At 31.3% G+C, this 5,110-nt stretch overlaps 1 long non-coding RNA gene across 3 annotated transcripts in view; it reads right to left on the bottom strand.

The window, feature by feature from the left end:
* The window catches only part of LOC110018714, a 16,367-nt gene that overhangs the window by 10,186 nt on the left and 1,071 nt on the right, over positions 1–5,110 (bottom strand). For all 3 annotated transcript variants that reach the window (XR_002293382.1, XR_002293384.1, XR_002293383.1), the window contains exon 2: positions 2,827–2,955. This is a non-coding gene — a long non-coding RNA (uncharacterized LOC110018714). The remainder of the gene's footprint in view (positions 1–2,826; positions 2,956–5,110) is intronic.

Raw genomic sequence — 5,110 nt, forward strand, 5'->3', positions numbered from 1 at the left:
GCCACTTTCCCTATGGAACAAAACTTATCTCTTAGCAAATCAGAGGGAGAATATGTCAGTGATTCATCATCATTCCGAAGACTAGTTGGGAGATTAATCTACTTGACTATCACACGTCCTTACTTAACATATGCAGTTTATGTCTTAAGTTAATTTATGGACAAACCACGAGTGTCACACTTAGAAGCAGCCCATCGCATTCTATGTTACATAAAACAAACAACATGACAAGGAATTTTCCTCTTAGCAGAAAGCTCAACCCAACTAAATGTCTTTTGTGATGCAGATTGGGCTAGATGTCGTGACACTCGAAGATCAGTTACTGGGTATTGTATCTTCCTTGGGAGTTCATTAATTTCTTGGAAAACCAAGAAACAGACCACAGAATCACGCTCTAGTGCAAAAGCTGAATATCGATCCATGGCCACTATCTGCCGCGAGATTATTTGGCTAAGAACAATTCTGCAAGATTTGAGGATCATGCATTTACATCCTGCCAATTTATTTTGTGATAACCAAGCAGCACTTCACATTGCCTCGAACCCGGTATACCATGAGCGAACAAAGCACATAGAGATTGATTGTCATCTCATACGGGAGAAAGTTCAAAAAAGAATAATAAAATTGACTCATGTGTCTACTTTAGAACAACCAGCGGACATTTTCACAAAATCACTAAACTCTTCTCAGTTCTCAATACTACTCAGCAAGTTATGAATTATTAACATACATTTAAAATTTAAGGGGGGTGTTAGGAGTTATAATAGAGAATAATTTCCTTAGAATTAGAGTTATGATAGGAAATAATTTATTCCTGTAAATAAATTATTTCCTTAGAATTAATGAGATATTTGTTTTCCTATTTTACGTTATTTCTTATATCTCCTAATAATTAATATGAATTAATTATTAAAGATATCAGACGTTATACTCTTCCTTTCATATCATTTCCTTTTATTATTTTTCCTATTACAAGATTCTTGTAAGGGTTATTTATAACCCCGTTCAAATCAATGAAATATTGAGTATTCCACCACATTATTCTGAGTTTTAACAGCAGTCATAATTCTACAAACATTCTCCTCTTTCTTTCAACTATTTTTCTTCAAATTTTATGGCACAAGGCCATGCAAACAGACAAACATTAATGAAATTCCATTGCTATAACTTTTCTCTATAGTAAAGTCAATTGTGCCTTTTTCCTATATATGTTCATCAATAAGACTTGGAGTTATATTTGTATTAGTTTATCACTTTGTATTTTGCATAGTTGTATGCATATTATATAATGATTTTGATGTAATTAATTAAATATATCTACAATCATTGAGTGATTATTCAATTGCTTGAATTTTGCTAATTTAGTGCAATTATTCAAGTAGATCAATGATTTTGAGATTGAGGCAATTCTAACGCATGCATCGATCCGACCTATGGTTTATATAAATTTTAATTTTAAGGTGTATGTGGCTTAGTTTTAGACTTCGTGTTTTTAAAAAATATCTTTGAAATAACCAAATATATTGGATACTTTTCAAAAGCTCTACTCCCAAACACTCGAAAGAAGAGCTCATAAGTGAGAGAAAGATCATTAAAACATTGAAGAATATTTGGTTTAGTCCCATATCAAATATTTTATAATTATGTTTCTAAAGGAATCCAAAGTACTTGTCCCTCGTCATGGGCTAGAGCTTTATAGTTAAAAATAGGTTTGACCATTAACATAAAGCCCGAGTTTGGTTTCCTTTGGTACATGATTCCTAGCAACATATTTGTGCAGTTACAAACATCACAAAAGCTATATAAAGCAAATAAAAAAAGAAAGTAAAATAATTGCATCAAATAAAAAAAGAAGTTATATATAATTATGAGTAAGAAGTATAGCTTGTACTCCTTTTAAAATAAGGGTTTGATTGCTTAATATACAACGTTTTCATATCGGACATTGAATCGGATGAAGGAGAGGTCCAAAGTTTAGTGGTTCAACTGAGATTAAATTGATGATTAAACTTAAAAATGTAATCAATATTAAATTTATTGTAATTTGATTTAAATAATACAATAACGATACAAATAATTATATAATCACAAATTTAACATAAAATACTCTAATTCAAGGCACTTCACTCTTGAATATTTTGAATGTGATTCTAAATCAAAATTTCAAAACATAATATTTAATATTTTTATATTTTATCTAAATTTGTGTCTAGCCATTCGATCAAAATCAAGAAGCCAAAAGCTAATCAATGTTAAAATCCTAAGGATCATCACAAATCAAATCAATCCACCAATCTACCATCATTTCTATGCAAAAAAGATTTTAAGCTTGGACCGAACAAGCTCCAAACCAGTGCGAGGCTGAACCAACCGGACCAACCAACCAAATCAGTTTTTAAATCCCTGTTAATATATGTACTAGTATTCATGCTCCTAAAAAAATCAAAACTATCATAATTGGAAGTAGAATAATATTTTCTCTTGAGAAGTTATTGGTTCTTAGTCGTATATTTAAACAAAGAGCTTAAAAAAAGGATGATTTACACACATACGACTCAAATCTTATATATTTACATATCCAACACCTACACTTCAATTTTTGCATATATGCCATTTTACCTAAGCATAAAATGTAGTATTTCACTTTTTAAAAGTTAAAATAATCGTATTTTTGATGTGATATGAAATATTTGAGGTGTATAAAGGAAAAAAAAGTAAAGTTTTGGTATCAAACATGTAAATACATTAGAATTGGGTGGTATTTATATAAATGACCAAAAAAAAGTTAACCACAAGGAAAAATTTCAGACGGCAAGAGATGCTAACCCATAACCGGCAGCTTGCTTGGTAAAATAATGAGCCACCATAAAGTAGGGTATGATCCACTAATGCTTCGTGATGGCCAAGTTTCTTGGAGGAGTAAAGATGGCAGGCTAGGATTTGCTTTCGGGATTCCTGCAATGAAAACTAAGTCAACTCATAGAAATTTTCCTTAATATATCAAAAAGAACCGGCTCAAATTAATGAATTACACCTCCAGGGGATGTTTAGAACAAAACGAAATTGTGGCAGAAGGAAAATGTTAAGCAAAGTCTTGCTTCCATCGTGTGCAACAAGATTATAAAAATGACCATATGTAGGAAGCACCGGTGAAACTCAGGAGAATATTTCTATATTTGAAAACGAGATAAACATGGAGTAGACCAATAAGAATTTGATCAAGGATTTTTGCAAAACATTTTAGGGAAATTTACATAGCACATAATTCTTTGGTATTTATGTATCTAACAACATAACTTTAATTTACATACATGCCACCTTAAATATTCATGAAAAAGATGTATTTCACTTTTAAAGGTTAAAACAGTATTATTTTTATGTGATGCGAAGGAAGTGGGTGGTATAAATGTAAAAAAGTAAAGTTTAGCTGTCAGATATATAAATACATAGGAATTAGGTGTATGTAAATGCCCCAACACTTTATTACATTAAACTAGACAGCAAATGCAATTTCAAAAGAATAAACTATAAGAAAGATTAATAAATCAAACTATAATGTGATAAAATGATGATAAGCTCCCAAGCATACCAGGAAACACAACTTGGTTTTGACTTTAGAGAATGAATAACACTATAATTTAAACTCAAATATTTTAAGCTATTATCAAATTTATAAGCAGGAAAGTTTCTATCTCGTTGAAAATGGCAACACAGAGTTATAAGGCTTTATTGAAAAAAAAAGATTGCATACATATTACTCAATTCTTCCGTATTTATATATCAAACACCTAAACTTCAATTTGCATACATATCACATTCCCTATGCATGAAAAGGTGAACTTTACTTTTTCAAACTTAAAATGATGGTATAAATGTATCAAAATTCATAAACGAACCTGGCTAGAACTACAACCTACACTCTTTAAATGTTTCAATAAGGGAAAAAAAAAAGATTTAAAGATCTCAAATGCAAGACATTTTTATAAAAATCAGAATAAAAGGAAACATTTTTATCTTCATTATCCTGAAAATTTTCATCACCAAAGCAGGCAAATATCATCTAATTGCGTCCAAACCAACAATTTTTCTTAATTGATTTTGTCAGTGAACGATGAAAACGTTTACAAAAGAGAGAAAATGATAAAAGTTCTTTTTTTTTTTTGTTGTCTTAGTAAGCCACCTGATAGCGTAATGGCATGAAAAGAATGGAACTTGTAACAGGTATTGCTCAAATTTACAAGTTGTGGGTTATTTGTATGGTCAACGTCGCTCTAAGTTAATGTTTTGGTGCCTAATCATCCGAGTTTTTGCATTCTAGAATATCCATGATGATAGAGAGAAAAAATATTTAGCTTTGTACAAAGATCCAACCCATATACATATAAAATAAGAGTTACAAGAGATACAGAAGTTCTTATATAAAAAATGTGAAAGAACGCGAAAATCACAAAAATAATTTCACCAGTGTGTGTCATCGATTATAATTGATATCATTCCCCATAATTGGGGAAGGTTTTCATAGAATATAATAGAGAGGAGACTAAAGACCAAAAAAGTCCACCATAAATATTAGTTTTAACGTCAGACGTCAAAGTTAATGTCGGCGACATATATTGCAGCGAGCTTGCATTATTGGTGGCTGCAAGCATTGTCATTGGTGTTGATGGCAAGTATTAACCTTATAAGTGATGGCATATGTTGACATCGTGCCTCAACCATATAGATTGCCGTGTGTATCGGTCTTATATGGTATGTTAGTAGGGAGATGGTTATTAGGAGACATCAATGAGGGGAGAAAATCAGAAATCAAAAGGTTTAGTGTAAATATTAGTTTTAATGTTGCGAGTTCGAGTTGTTGTTGACAACAGATACGGACCTTATTGGTGATGCCATACATCGGCACTGTGGGTGACAAAAGGCAATGAAGTCGATGGAAGTCAATGTTGGCATCAACCTTATTAGCAATGGAGTACATCTTATAAATGATACTGTGAGGTCAGTATACGTTGGTCATATATGCGATGGTGAACAAACATTTTCACACATACATACATATCTCAGTTGATGCTGATATATATATATATATATATCCTACCAATCCCTACACTAT

Source organism: Phalaenopsis equestris, unplaced genomic scaffold (genome assembly GCF_001263595.1).
Source record: "Phalaenopsis equestris unplaced genomic scaffold, ASM126359v1 Scaffold000002, whole genome shotgun sequence".
NCBI classification, from domain to species: domain Eukaryota; kingdom Viridiplantae; phylum Streptophyta; class Magnoliopsida; order Asparagales; family Orchidaceae; genus Phalaenopsis; species Phalaenopsis equestris.